Raw genomic sequence first — 16,430 nt, 5'->3', positions numbered from 1 at the left:
GAAATTGCAGTAGCATTTTTCGGATACACCAGATTTGGAGTGGCATTTATCAAATTAACCCAAAACAAAAATAACTGGGCGAGCTGTTGGGTCCCTGGTGTCAGCCGCTTGTTGTGCAATTCTCTCGTTTATTGACTACGTTGACAATGGCATGGGATCCAGATGTCAGAAATCCACTAGGAGGAGCCATCTTTTTATTGGCTTGAAATAAGGAGGCACTTGCTTGCGTACTTCCATGACCTTGGCGGGTCCCTGCTGTCATCCTCTCCACGTACAATCATCTCCTGATTGTGTATGCGTCAACTTGCTAGGCCCACAAGTCAGCCTCTAAACCATGGAGGACAAATACAACCCATTTAAAAAAATAACAGCCCATTCCATACGTTGAAACGGAAAGTTCAACATTCAGACCAAAGTAACAGGTCTGATCCACATATAGAGTACTGAACTTCCACGTTGACAACCATCATAGCCAAGTTAACTATCTACTCCTACTAACACTCTAGTAGCATAGAAGTACTAACTTACTCTTAGCTAACTAGACGATGCCGGCCGCCATATGCTGTCCATGCTAAACACCGGCACCGGCGTCCTCCGCCTCGCCTCGGACTTGCCAGAGGTGCGATAGGGCGCGTTGCTCGCGCGCGTTGGCCCTTTCCATGCCGGCGTGGTCCACCGAAGCTTCGGCTTCCAAGCGGGAAACCCACTTGACGAGCTGGTAGTAAAAATTGGTGTCGCGAATGCGTGCGTGCCCGACAGCCTCTAGGGCTATTTGCCAGGCGCCGGCCTCCACGTTGCCCAGTTGCGGGTGCTCTGCTCGCGACTCAGAGCGTCGGTGCGCTGCTGCTCCATGTCCCGCTGGCGTCGCAAATCAGCGATACGCTGCGCCTCCACCAGGAGGTCGCGCTTCAACAACTCCTGCTCCTCCGCCATGCAGTCATGCTCCAACAACTCCTCGATCTCCGCATTGCCATCTAAAGATAGATAGAATGCCTCCTCCCTCCGTCTGCCTTCCGATGAAAACCTGAACACTAGTTCCGGCGGTGACCGCCTCCGGTGTCGCCTACCGCGGACGGGCGGGGGCATGGCAGACGTGGGGAGCGACGTCGGGCCGGTCGGGGCTTATGAGGATATGGCGAGTTGGGTCACGGTGGCACCTGAGAAGGTCGGGAAACAGTACTTATAGGCGGAAGGTAGCGCGACGGCCATCGGAATTCAATGCATAATGGCTTAGCGCGCCAGCTTACCGTGGAAAACTAGAGAAACTAAAATTATGACTATGCCCTCCCGTCCCGTCTGGGTCGCATGCCGGCATGGCGGTCAAATGAGTGCACTCGAATCATATCCCTCCTTGTCAATAATGTTTCCACGGATTTAAAGCGTATCTTTTTTCGCATTAGTTAGTTGCCTTAACTACGACCGGCTGCATGTAGGCACTCAAAATCGCTCGCAACGTGATATGCCAATTTCTATTACCCTTCATAAGGACCCTTTTCATTGAATCCGATCCGAGTAAAGTGGGAGAGACAGACACCCGCTAGCCACCTTATGCAAATAGTGCATGTCAATCAGTGGAACCAGTCTCACGTAAGCGTACGTGTAAGGTCGGTCCGAGCCGCTTCATCCCACGATGCCACCGAATCAAGATAAGACTAGTAATGGCAAGCAAATTGACAATATCCACGCCCACAACTGCTTTGTGTTCTACTCGTGCATAGAAACTACGCATAGACCTAGCTCATGATGCCACTATTGGGGAACATAGCAGAATTTTAAAATTTTCTACGCATCACCAAGATCAATCTATGGAGTCATCTAGCAACTAGGGAGAGAGGATTGCATCTACATACCCTTGTAGATCGCGCGCGGAAGCATTCAAGAGAACAGGGTTGATGGAGTCGTACTCGTCGTGATCCAAATCACCGATGACCTAGCGCCGAACGGACGGAACCTCCGTGTTCAACACACGTACGGTTGGGAAGACGTCTCCTCCAACTTGATCCAGCATGGGGGAAGGAGAGGTTGATGAAGATCTAGCAGCACGACGGCGTGCTGGTGGAAGCAACGATGATCTCGGCAGGGCTTCGCCAAGCTCAGGGGAGGGGGGAGTGTCGGGAGGGAGAGGGAGGCGCCAGGGGCTAGGGTGCGGCTGCCCTCCCTCCCCCCACTATATATAGGACCCCTAGGGGGCGCCGACCCTAGGAGATTGTATCTCCAAGGGGGGGGGGGCGGCCAAGGGGGGTGGAGTGCCCCCCAAGCCAAGTGGGGCGCCCCCACCCCTAGGGTTTCTAACCCTAGGCGCAGGGGAGGCCCATGGGAGGGGCGCACAAGCCCACTAGGGGCTGGTTCCCCTCCCACTTCAGCCCATGGGGCCCTCCGGGATAGGTGGCCCCACCCGGTGGACCCCCGGGACCCTTCCGATGGTCCCGGTACAATACCGATTACCCCCGAAACCTTCCCGATGGCCGAAACTTGACTTCCTATATACAAATCTTCACCTCTGGACCATTCCGAAACTCCTCGTGACGTCCGAGATCTCATCCGGGACTCCGAACAACTTTTGGGTTACCGTATGCTAATATCTCCACAACCCTAGCGTCACCGAACCTTAAGTGTGTAGACCCTACGGGTTCGGGAGACATGCAGACATGACCGAGACGACTCTCCAGTCAATAACCAACAGCAGGATATGGATACACATGTTGGCTCCCACATGCTCCTCGATGATCTCATCGGATGAACCACGATGTCGAGGATTCAATCAATCCCGTATATAATTCCCTTTGTCAATCGGTACGTTACATGCCCGAGATTCGATCGTCGGTATCCCAATACCTCGTTCAATCTCGTTATGGGAAAGTCACTTTAATCATACCGTAATGCATGATCCCGTGATCAACCACTTGGTCACATTGAGCTCATTATGATGATGCATTACCGAGTGGGCCCAGAGATACCTCTCCATCATACGGAGTGACAAATCCCAGTCTCGATTCGGGCCAACCCAACATACACTTTCGGAGATACCTATAGTGTACCTTTATAGTCACCCAGTTACATTGTGACGTTTGGCACACCCAAAGCACTCCTACGGTATCCAGGAGTTGCACAATCTCATGGTCTAAGGAAATGATACTTGACATTCGGAAAAGCTATAGTAAACGAACTACACGATCTTTAAGCTATGCTTAGGATTGGGTATTGTCCATCACATCATTCTCCTAATGATGTGATCCCGTTATCAATGACATCCAATGTCCATAGTCAGGAAACCATGACTATCTTTTGATCAACGAGCTAGTCAACTAGAGGCTCCCTAGGGACGTGTTGTGGTCTATGTATTCACACATGTATTAAGATTTCCGGATAACACAATTATAGCATGAACAATAGACAATTATCATGAACAAAGAAATATAATAATAACCATTTTATTATTGCCTCTAGGGCATATTTCCAACACCTATGTGGATACCATAAAGGGGTGGCAATCGGGGTGGTTCTACATCACCGAGCCGCGCGACTCCATCTGGGTGGCGGCCCCCAAATTTTGATCTGGAATGCCCACGCGGCTCACCTCCTGGAAAAACAAGGGCCTGTCCCGGGGTTCTTCGATAGAGCGGACCGGCCTCCAGACCTGCATCCAGAACATGACGAGCAGAAAAATCAAGCTTGTCTATGTGGTCCAGGTTAGGCTCTTCCGCGGGATCCTTCCGTGCCAAAGACGGGCATTCAATTTGTGGGAGTTCGACTCGGGGAAGCACCAGACGCAGCGAGAGCTCTATGACACGACGCACGAGGATGTCGGGAGGGTGCTGTTCAAGAGTGCCGAGATGCCTCCCTCCCTCACCAAGGACCGTGGACTCAGCGCAAAGCGCCACGCCTATCCGGTAGGTCTCAGGGTATTTATTTGCCCCGGTTTAGTTGTGTGCAGGATCTGAACTTCCATGTCATTAACAGGACTGGATAGAGATGGCGGAGCAGCTTGATAGCCCAGCCTCGCTGCCCGAAGATCCTACAGACGCTCTTCTGACGAAGATGCTAACTCCGGCACCCTACGAGGTGCCGAAAAAGAAGACCAAGAAGAAGGCCGCAGGGACCCGAAAGGGTCTCCGGCGCAAGGTTGTATCGGTGTCATCGGACGATGACTCCGACGCGTACTCTTCCCACGGAAATGAGGAGGAGGAGAAAAGTTGTCCCCCAGCCCGGGGAGACAAGAAAAGGAAGGCCGACCCATCCGAGGAGGCCGAAGGGTCCAAGAAGGGAAGGACCCTCCCTCCGTACTGCGCCACGACGGTCGCCAACTGCAGCGACGAGTGGCTACCCAGGGTCAAGCCCCTGGCGAAATCGTAAGTGTCCGGACACCATAGTACTTCATGGTATGTTTTATTGTACTGCCTCTCCTCATGCCGAACATGATTATGCTGTCCGTCCCGAGCTCATCTGGACGTACCCTCATCGAGCGGCTCTTTGGACTCGTCGGATATGAACAACGGTTCTCTTCCGACCGCTTCCACCCCTCGCCCTACGGACAACGCCGAGGTGTTGTCTCAAAAGGCCCCAAGCCAAGGGGAGGTGTTCCTGGGGGCGCCTCGCGGCGACTTCCCGGACCCTGGGTACCAAGGGAGCGAGGCTCCTACGGGATTCAAGTTCAGGCCCCACCCGATACCGCGCCGGAACCTTCGATGGTTCCGGACTCCAGCAGGCGGTCCCCCGTCAAGGGGGGCCAACCATCCGTGCCGGTGTCCTCTGTCCAACCAGAGGCACCGGACAACCTGCTGAAAGCGCTTCGCAGTGCTTCCATCGAAGAACAGCACCGCACTATAATGAGTGCGGTAGTCGAGAAGGTTCAGTCCGCCAAAAACGGACTGACCGAAGCTTGCGGCAGCCTCCGAATAGGCTTTGAGGAAAGCAATCAAAATATAAGAAAATATTACCGCATAAATAGTAGCCCCTGATGCTCTGTTCGGCGTTCACAAAGAAAAACCGAATGGAGGATCAAATGATAACTCAGGAGTCTAATTAGAGTATGTCTATGTGTATGTGCAGGCTTCACTGCTGGTCGCTGCCATACGTACTGCGGAGGTCTCTGCACTGAAGCAGGACCTGAAGCGGTCTGAGGATGAGCTCGGCCTTACCAAGAGGCAGCTCAAAGGGAGAAAAGGTAAGATATACCCCTGTCTATATAGTTAAAAAGAAGTTCGGGTGTAAAGTAATAGGATCATCATGAATTTGTCGGGGGCCACGACCGAGGTGGAGACCCTGAGGAAGGCGTTGTCCGAGGCCGAAGACAAAGCGGCCAAAGAACGCATTGAATGGGAGAAGCAAGAACCCGAGTAGGCGAGGTGCAGCAAGAGCTCGAGGCTCTAGCCAAAACGCACAAGTCCTTGGAGCTTGACTCTAAGACACGAGAGTCCGAGCTTGCGCAGGTTCGTGAAAGCGTCCGGAGCGCCAAGGCCGAAGCCCACAAGGCCCTCTAGGAGATTGACGCGGTGAAGAAAATAGCAGCGGGTAAGGCATTCATTATGCAAGGCAAGCACGTGAAGGAGACTTTCCTTTTTCTTACCCGAGTTCGGAGCTCTCCAGGAGCGTTTGCATACCTTCCCCACAGTGTACTAGATGCCGCGGAGTTTTACCTGGCTGAGGAGGGGAGCTCAACAGAGAAGTTGTTTTGGTCTCAGTATACTGGGACCGAACACCCCATGCCCTTGAGCGAGTAGCTGAAGTAGTTGGTCGAGCTTCACAAGGAGGCCGAACAGGCCATGAGGGGCCTTATAGTCCGGATGTGGCCTGGCGAGCCCTTATCCGGCAGCTACTTCGGCCTTGTGAGGTGGCTAGTGGAAGCCTGCCCACAACTTGAAGTCATCAAGCGGTCCGTCTGCATCGAGGGTGCACGCAGGGCTTTTGCCCGGGCGAAGGTGCACTGGGAGAAGCTGGACGCCGTGAAGAGTGTCCTGAAGGGTTCCCGCTAAGTGGCAGATGAGTGTGCCAAGGATGTAATTTTTGAATGAACATGCCCATGTGATCCTGTAATATGAAACGAGTTCGTTTGCGCCATGCGACGCTTTCTTAATTTAAAATATTACCTTCTATGCGGCCGTTTATAAAATCTGAGAGTTGGCCAGTCGTCGGCTTCTATCCCCATGTAACTAGTACTGGGGTGTTCGGGATAAATCTGAACACTCTTTACCCCAATTTTGGGTCTTTCAAGGGAGGTGTTCAGCACAACGAACCAGGAAATCGGACTATAATGCTTTATCACTCTCACTTATCCATAGAAATCTATGATTTTAAATTTTTGGCGAAGCCCCTGGTATTCGGAGGGCCGAATTGGGGTGCTATACATGCCTAAGCTGGACAAGGCCGACTCCTCGTCCGAAGCAGAAAAAGTCTTTATGGACTTGAGACCTCTCGAACAGCGACCAGTCTCTCGCCTTATCATGACAGTCAGTTTTTGGCTTTCTCTACTGAGGTGCTCGTCTGGAAGAACCGGGACACAATCGCAATAGTTCTCCCACCGCTACCTTAGCCGATATAGCGGAATGTAAGGTACCAAAGCGTGGGAGCCGGGCAACCCAACATTTAACCAAAGACATGATTCAGAGCTGATGCATATAATGCTATAAGTTTGGAGTGCCGCACTATCGAAAGTGTTCGGACTTCTTCCGCTGTATTATGGGGTACGAGGACCCCTGCAAACTGACCGTACTCGCACATGCGGGTGCAGATTCTCGTAAATGGACATATAAGAGAAAGAGAAAAACTTAAATAATGCAATGACAGATTAATGACATGCATTGTTATTTAAATGATACGTCGAAGCGTACTTGGTACAAGTAGTGCAATAAGCATAAAGTAGGACAATTCGAAATGTCCTATCCTAGGGCAAGCTACGCATAAAATAGTGAAAAGCGGTTATATCAATTATTACTAGAGACCACCTGGCGGTTCCCGTGTTCATCTTAGCTTCTTGCCGCCTTGGTTGTTGCTTCCGGAATGTGTCCGACAATCGTACTGCTGGAAAGGGCTTCCAGAGAGTTAGGTCCTGAAAGAGAAAAGGAATGTCAAAGGTATACAACCCCTAATGTGGTTAAGCCACAATGCGGGGCGTGTCCTGATCGTGCCCCCGCCTATGTCCATGGTATTTTTAATGCGTAGTTATGTACGCGCGGCACAGATTTCATCGCTTCAATGGGACTAGGACGGGGGCCGAATTGCTAGGCGAGCTCTGATCGTGCCAGGCTATCCTGTTGCAGCTTGTTCTGGACGCGCTTCAAGGTGTCCGGGGGCCGTGACGCCGAATGAGTGCTCTGCCTGAACAGGCTGCTTTGTGCCTCTGCTGCAAGGGCCGCAGTGTGCTCTTCTGTATGGAGCGAGCGTTCTGTGTTTCCGTTTACTGTTATGACCCCGCGAGGTCCTGGCATCTTGAGCTTGAGGTATGCGTAATGCGGCACTGCATTGAATTTTGCAAATGGTGTCCATCCGAGCAGTGCATGATAGCCCCTGCGAAACGGGACGATGTCGAAGATTAACTCTTTGCTTCGTAAGTTATCCGGTGATCCGAAGACCACTTCCAGTGTGATTGAGCTTGTGCAATGGGCCTCTACACCTGGGATGATGCCTTTAAAGGTGGTTTTGCTGGGTCTGATCCTCGAGGGATCGATACCCATTTTTCGCAGTGTATCCTGACAAAGCAGGTTCAGGCTGCTGCCTCCGTCCATAAGGACTCGAGTGAGGTGAAATCCGTCAATGATGGGGTCTAGGACCAGTGCGGCGGATCCGCCATGACGGATGCTAGTGGGGTGATCCCTGCGATCGAAGGTGATCGGGCAAGCAGACCATGGGTTGAACTTTGGGGCAACGGGCTCCATCGCATAGACGTCCCATAGTGCATGCTTCCGCTCCCTCTTGGAAATGTGGGTTGTGTATATCATGTTCACCCTCTTCACTTGTGGGGGAAACCCCTTCTGTCCTCCTGTGTTCAGCGGCCGGGGCTCCTCCTCGTCATCACTGTGCAGCCCCTTGTCCTTGTTTTCGGCATTTAACTTGCCGGCCTACTTGAACACCTAGCATTCTCTATTGGTGTGATTGGCTGGCTTGTTGGGGGTGCCGTGGATTTGACACGAGCAATTAAGTATGTGATTCAGACTAGACGAAGCCAGAGTATTTCTTTTGAATGGCTTTTTCCACTGACCGGATCTAGAGCCTCTGAATCCGGCATTGACTGCCGTATCTTCGTTGTTATCGCCATTATTGCGGCGCTTTGGTCTATTATGACGCTGCCTACCGTTAACATCTTTGGTATCCAAGGTATCCGGATTCTTTGATGTGTTGTTGTCGTGAGCCAGCCAGCTGTCCTTGCCCACGCAAAAGCGGGTCATGAGTGTTGTGAGGGCTGCCATAGATTTCGGCTTCTCCTGGCCGAGGTGGCAGGCGAGCCATTTGTCGCGGATGTTATGCTTGAATGCCGCTAGGGCCTCTCCATCCGGACAGTCTACAATTTGATTTTTCTTAGTCAGGAACCATGTCCAGAATTGTCTGGCCGATTCCCCTAGCTGCTGGGTTATGTGGCTCAAGTCATCAGCATCCGGTGGCCGCACATAAGTGCCCTGGAAGTTTTCAAGAAATGCTTCTTCCAGATCCTCCCAACTGCCGATGGAATCTGCTGGCAAGCTATTCAGCCAATGCTGAGCTGGTCCTTTGAGTTTTAGTGGGAGGTACTTGATGGCATGTAGATCATCACCGCGAGCCATGTGGATGTGAAGGAGGAAATCCTCAATCCATACAGCGGGATCTGTTGTGCTATTGTATGATTCGATATTTACGGGTTTGAAACCCTCCGGGAATTCATGATTCATAACTTCATCAGTGAAGCATAGGGGGTGTGTGGCACCTCTGTGTCGGGCTATATCCCTACGTAGTTCGTATGACTCTTGTCTGCTATATTCGGCCCGATCGGATTTGCTCTTGGTGTATCTGGCGCGATGATCATCGTCCCGTGTGGGCGCACATGCCCGTGTCCCATATGTTGACCTTGCGATTTTTGTCTTACTGTCCAATATGTCTCGCAGGTCCTCTGTGTTACCCAAGGCCTTAGTATTTTTGACTGAGTGGCGACAGGGTGCGGGCTGAACTTTAGGCTGAAATGACTCTCAGGCTCGGCCGCGGAGTGGCCGGTCAGCCGCATCGTAGACTGGTGAATGAGGTTTCAATGCTTCCTCCTCGAGGTGAGGTAGCAACCTGCATTTTGGGTAACTCTTGGACGGGTGCTCGAGTTCATGCTCCTTGACCGCAAGGATTTCGGTCTACCTGTCCGCTAGCAAGTCTTTATCAGCTTGAAGCTGTTGCTGTTTTTTTCTTAAGGCTATTTTCCATGGCCATAAGCTGGCGCTTGAAGCGCTCTTGCTCGACGGGGTCCTCAGGCACGATAAACTCATCGTCGCCAAGGCTCGCTTCGTCTTCGGAGGGAGGCATGTAATTTTCCTCCTCCGGTTCTCCATCTGCTGTCTGCTCTGGAAGGCTAGCTTGTTCGTCCTCTAGCTCCACGCCGTGCTGGAGGGGATTGTTATTATCTTTGGCGCTATCCGGAGTGTTATTATCTCCCGTGCCAGTATCACAGCTCTTGCTGTGGCGGGACTTAGAGCGGCGCCGCTGGCGTCGGCGCTTGGCTTGCTTCTTGGAGGGGTCATCCTCAGCTGTCTCGTCGCCATTGCCTTCTTTGGGGTGTCCACCATGTATATATCATATGATAAGGTGGCGGTCCAGCGCCCTGAGGGCGGTGGTTCCTGTATGTCTTCGGCTTCGTCGTCCATACTGTCGAAGTCTTCGGAGTCGAAGTTGAGCATGTCGGTTAAGTTGTCGATAGTGGCTACTAAGTGGGTGGTGGGTGGGCAGCGAATTTCTTCGTCGTCTGCATCCCATTCTAGCCGGACATAGTTTGGCCAAGGTTCTCCTGACAGGGAGAGAGGCCTTAATGAATTGAGGACATCTCCGAAAGGTGAGTGCTGAAAGATATCCGCGGAGGTGAACTCCATGATCGGCGCCCAGTCTGATTCGACGGGCACGGATGTGAGTGGCTCGGAGTCCGTGGCCGGAGATGAATTCAGTGGTTCGGCAACACGGCTCTCGTCAGGGGTGAAGTCAGTATTTGGCTCTATCGCCACTGAGAGTGCGGCCTCCATGGCGGGGTCTATCCCTCCGCTCTCGGATGGCGTGATTTGCTCCGGGCTAACGGCCGGAGTAGTTGCGGATGCAATCTCCTGAACACTGTCCGACGGCAGAGTTATGTCATGCTCATTGCTACTGTGCGGCGCATCCGGCATGGGCTCGAATCCGTCGAAGATCAAGTCTCCATGGATGTCGGCCGTGTAGTTCAAGTTTCCAAATCAGACCTGATGGCCAGGGGCGTAGCTTTCGATTTGCTCCAGATGGCCAAGCGAATTGGCCCGTAGTGCGAAGCCGCCGAATACGAAGATCTGTTCGGGGAGGAAAGCCTCACCCTGGACCGCATTGCTAGCGATGATCGAAGGAGCCATCAAGCCTTACGGTGACGACACAGTGGAACTCTCAGTGAATCACCAATGTCAGTGTCAAAACCGGCGGATCTCGGATAGGGGGTCCCGAACTGTGTGTCTAAGGCGGATGGTAATAGGAGGTAGGGGACACGAAGTTTACCCAGGTGCGGGCCCTCTTGATGGAGGTAATACCCTATGTCCTACTTGATTTTTCTTGATAATATGAGTAGTACAAGAGTTGCTCTACCACGAGATCAAAGAGGCTAAACCCTAGAAGCTAGCCTATGGTATGATTGTATGTTGTCCTATGGACTAAAACCCTCCGGTTTATATAGACACCGGAGGGGCTAGGGTTACACAAGGTCGGTTCAAAGGAGGAGATATACATATCCATATTGCCTAGCTTTCCTCCCACGCCAAGTAGAGTCCCATACGGACACGGGACGAAGTCTTCAATCTCGTATCTTCATAGTCCAACAGTCCGGCCAAAGGATATAGTCCGACTGTCCGGAGACCCCCTAATCCAGGACTCCTTCAGTCGGAGTCGGACAGACCCAACTATGAGACGCATCGATATGTCATCTGTGAGTCTCTAGTACAACATACCTTCTATGTCCTAAGATCTTAGCTGGCGCATGTACTCGGGATGGTGACAGACTTGCTTTGGGCCAACCAAACGCTACTCCGTGACTGGGTAGTTACAAAGGTAGGTTTCGGGCTTATCCAGACCCATGCTGCGAGACATGGTCGAGCAAGATGGGATTTGCCCCTCCGATCAGGAGAGATATACTCTGGGCCCCTCGTGTGATCCGACCAGGATAAGCATGGCCATGCGACAAGGATTATCAGATAATCTGGTTTGTGGTCGGCATCACTGGAACGAGAAAGGGGTCAGGCTAACACATGGATGACAGACTCTCCTTGAGCCCGACAACTTATATCTTGTGGCAAAAGGAATGGAAGTGTGATGTACAGGTTCGCCTAACCAACTTCATGGTTTGCTTGGTGGTCGGCACGCCTTGCTAGAGGCCGCTACCAACTGTGCAGTTCAGAAGTGATCCGAACTGCGACCAAGCCGGCTTGAACCTAAGGGGTCGCGTGCTTAAGAGAAGGAACCTATGAGGTCAGATGCGAGGACACTGGTGGGATATGATCCAAGCTGTGTTCGGATTCTTCCTGAGTAGACTTATGGGCTTTAGGGCCCGTGCGATGCCCAAGTGTTGAGCCCGTGATGGACGCCTAGATAAAGTGGGGGTGCAGCACACTCATGCGGTTGATCGCTTCGGCACTGTCACTAGGGTTTGCATGTGTTGCGAATAGACACCTCCACTCGCCGCCGGTTGTGTGATCGGACCTAGCAGTCCGCCGCACAACGTTCCTCCTGCACGCGCGCATACCATTAGAGGCGGTGCACTTGCGCCGCTCCAGCGAACTTGTACGTGGGATCCGGCGACCAGCTGTTCAAGGTAGATCATACGAGGAGGAGACTATTCACATGGACACGCTGCCCCAACTCTTCTTCCGCTGCAAGGCACTTCGCGTCTAGTGGTAACGATCTGTGATCCATCTCCCGTAGCATGTTCTTGGTTGTTCTGCACATAGGAAAAATTTAATTTGCAGTCGATGCACCCTACCATAGAACCCAACAATTGCATTTACCACGCCTTATTAATTCAGCATTAAACAAAACGCGTCTAAAGTCTCTCTGGTGGTGGAAATGCATTGAGAGAAATGCATCAGAATGAAGGGCGCCCTCTAAACTGTGATGGAGGGATGAGTAGTATGAAGGTGCAAAACCAAGTACACGTACGGCCAGTCGGTAAACGAACCTCCTCTTGGCATATCACTGACATGTGGGACTGGAGTGTGAGCAAACTGATCTCAATTTATGGCAAAATGGCCAACCCACCTGTCACATCCCTAGCTTCTGGTAATGCTCTGAGCTAGCTAGTCATGTGTTGCATCATGTTTAAATTTTGCCTAAATTGAAATGGGGATGTTCAAACCCTAGCATTAAATCAACTCAACTAGGGTGAGTTAAAATCTTTTCAATAAACCCAAAAGGCCCCTAAGAAAAGTTCATGATTTCTGGTTAAGGTGGAAACCACAGCCAAAAATGATGAATATATCCTTAGGTCATTTTTGGATTTTTGAATTAAATCATATTGTATTTGACTTTGGGCATTTAAATACTATTACTAATTTAAATGCTCAAATAAATGTTGGAAGTTGATAAGGGTCACTGGAATAATTCAGAAAGCACCCATAATTATTTCCAGGATTTTATAAAATGATTTGATATTAAAACAAATCAAAAACAAAACTACAGAAATAGAAAAGATAAAACAAAATAGAAAAAAAGGGGAGAGAGGCCACCTGGGCCGCTTACCTGCTTACCTGCCTGGCCCAGCTTCTCCCGCGGCCCAGCCCAGCCCACCTCCTCCTCCTTTGTCCTCTTCCTCCTCTGCCAGGAGGACGAGCAGAGGCGAGGCGTGGCGCTCGCCGACGCTGCCTCGGCCACCTCCTGCTTCCCCCCCCTAGCCACCTCCTGCTTCCTCCTTGGCCTCCCCAGCGACGCCCCGGACGACGCCACGCGCCTCCCCGACCGCCCCTCACTCTCTCCCGAGCTCTCCCCCTCCTCTGTTTCTCTCTCCCTCTCGTGCCGAGCGCAGCCGTCGCCACCGACGCTGTTCGCCGCGGCCACCGGGCCTCCCTCGCTCCCCCGAAGTGCCCAGGAGATCCTCCTCGACCACCTCTTCCTCCTCGCCGAGAAGCGCACCGCGGGAGCCCCTGCAACGTCGCCACCACCGTCGTCTTCCACCTCCAGCGCCCGAGCTCGCCTCCGGTCGATTCAGCGCTGCTAGGACCTCCCCGAGCTCGCTGACCTCCTCTACGGCACCGCTGTGAGCTTCTACGCCTCCCCTCCCTCTTTCCCCCTTCGATTGCGCCCTGTAGCCGCCGCCCCACGAGCACCCGAAGCCGCCGTCCGCCATGGCCGGTGAGCTCCGTGCTCCCGAGCTTCTCCGCCTGCGCTCGTTGCCTCCGGGTATTCCTGGTGACCCCAGCATCCCGTAGAGCCCATCGGCCGCGCCCGCCGTGCCGTGTAACGCCGAAACCGAGCACACCCGAGCTCCGGCCGCCGCCTCGCTCGCCGTCGGCACCGATTCCGGCCGCCCCGAGCGCAACTGACTCCACCAGGAGCTTCGGCTCGTCCCCAGCTCCTCCTAGATGCCCTCCGCGGCCCATTTGGTCGCCGGAGTGGCCAAAACCACTCTCGCCGCCGCGCTAATGGTCGTCGCCGGCCGAACTCCGGCGAAGTCGACGTGGCTTAGTTAATTAGTCACTAACCCCCCACCTACTGACGCTGACAAGTGGGCCCCAGGGCTTAGTCAAAGCTAACCAGCCCGGGTCAACGCGGGATTAGTCCCTGTGTCACTGACGTGTGGACCCCACACGTCAGGTTTGACCCGGGGCAGCCCTGTTGACTTGCTGATGCAAGCATGACGCAGTGCTGATGTCATAACTCATTTTCTGGATTTAACTTAATTCTGAAATTCCAGAAAATGCCTAAAACTTCAATAAATCATAGAAAATTAACCGTAACTCCAAATTAAATAATTTATATATGAAAAATTATCAGAAAAATTCAAGGAATCCATCTGTACCATTTTCATGCATGTTAGAACAACTTATAGATGCTGTTTAGCACAAATCATATAAATGGCATTTGAATAATCACATATGGAGTTTGAATTTGAATTTTATATTCAAACCAACTTCATTTAATCTGTTGCTAGTTGCATTAGCCCAAAACACATTCATTTTGCCATGTCATGATCATGCATCATGTTGTGCATTGCATTGATTGTGTTCCTTTCTGTGTTGCCGGTATTTGTCCCCTCTCGATAGACGTGATACCGATGATGTGATCGTTGACACTGATGAAGACTCAATGTTATCTTCAGAAGTGCCAGGCAAGCAAAACCCCCTTGTTCATTCCGATACAATCCTACTCTCTCGCTCCTGCTCTCTTTTACTGCATTAGGACAACACCGATTCATCTGTTACTTGCTGCGGTAGCTGAACCCCTTTATCCTTTGCATGACCTGTCATTGCCACAGTAAATAGATGAAACCCACTAGCATGAGTAGGAGTTGTTTGAGCCCTGATGTGCCTACTCATTCATGTTTGTTTGTCATGCCTGCTACTGCTTAGAGTTGAGTCAGGTCTGATTCATCGGGGATGAATCAGAGGCGTGTGAACATGTCCTACTGTGTGTGAGCTAAGTGTGTGAACACGATTTGGTAAAGGTAGCGGTGAGAGGCCATGTAGGAGTACATGGTGGGTTGTCTCATTGCAGCCGTCCTCAGGAACTGAGTTCTGTGTTTGTGATCCATGATTCAGCTACTACCACGCATTGGGCCCGAAACCAATGGACCCTCTCGGCTTCTTAATCACCCTTGTCCTCTGTCCAGGAGTTGCAAGTAGTTTCTGGTGTTTGTAGTATGCTGGAGGCCGTGGCAGCGCTGACCGTAGGGGTGGGCTGTGATGCGGTAGGCACGTGGCCGGGTAAACCGGGCACCCGTTTGGTGTCACGGAACCCTGTACACATCGTTTGGGGCTGTGAGCGAAACTCCGGCCGGATCTCCTCATGGATGGAACCCGAATAGGCGATAAACCTGGACTAGAGACTTGAGTGTTTAGGCAGGCCGTGGCCGACACCCACGTTGGGCTTCCGCTTGAAGGTTGCCGAGTACATGTCGTGTAAACGGCGGTAAGTGGTGAGAGCGTGTGTGAAGAAGTACACCCCTGCAGGGTTAACATCATCTATTCGAATAGCCGTGTCCACGGAAAAGGACCTCTGGGTTGCTTATATCAGTTCATAGACAAGTGAAAGTGGATACTCTAAAATACGCAAGATAAGCGTGAGTGCTATGGATGGCGTTCTCGTAGGGAGACGGGAGCGGATCCATAGTGGTGTATTGATATGGTGAATATGTGGACTCGTGTGCGCCACCTCAAAAAGTTACTCGCAGTCGTAGTTCAGGATAGCCACCGAGTCAAAGCTGGCTTGCTGCAGTCAAACTCCACCATCCCCTTTGTTGATAATGATGCATATGTAGATAGTTCTGATGTAAGTCTTGCTGGGTACATTTGTACTCACGTTTGCCTATTTTATGTTTTTGCAGAGAGACTTCAGTCTCACTAGTAGTTCCGCGTGGACTTCGACGTTTAGCTTGATACCTCAGCTACGATCTTGTGCCCTCGGCAGGATCTGATAGATAGTCAGGCTTCTCAGCCTTTTTCATTTATAGATGTCTGTACTCAGACATGATAGCTTCCGCTTGTGCTTTGACTTGTATGCTCTGAGTGTTGGGTCATGAGACCCATGTTTGTAATATCTCGCTCCTCGGAGCCTATTGAATAAACTACTTGAGTCGTAGAGTCATTTTGTGATGCCATGTTGTATTGCACATATCGAGCATATTGTGTGTATGTTATTGAAATGCTTGGTATGTGTGGGATCTGACCATCTAGTTGTTTATCTTTAGTAGCCTCTCTTACCGGGAAATGTCTCCTAGTGTTTCCACTGAGCCATGGTAGCTTGCTACTGCTCCGGAACACTTAGGCTGGCCGGCATGTGTCCTTCTTCGTTCCTGTGTCTGTCCCTTCGGGGAAATGTCACGCGATGAATACCGGAGTCCTGTTAGCCCGCTACAGCCCGGTTTACCGGAGTCCTGCTAGCCCAGTGCTACAGCCTGGATTCACTCGCTGATGACCGACACGTTCGATGCTGGGTCATGGATGCCTGTCCCTGTAAGTCTGTGCCACTTTGGGTTTACGACTAGCCATGTCAGCCCGGGCTCCTTATCATATGGATGCTAGCGACACTGTCATATACGTGTGCCAAAAGGC

The sequence above is a fragment of the Triticum aestivum genome, chromosome 3A (assembly GCF_018294505.1).
Source record: "Triticum aestivum cultivar Chinese Spring chromosome 3A, IWGSC CS RefSeq v2.1, whole genome shotgun sequence".
NCBI lineage: Eukaryota > Viridiplantae > Streptophyta > Magnoliopsida > Poales > Poaceae > Triticum > Triticum aestivum.
This window is presented reverse-complemented; position numbering follows the sequence as displayed.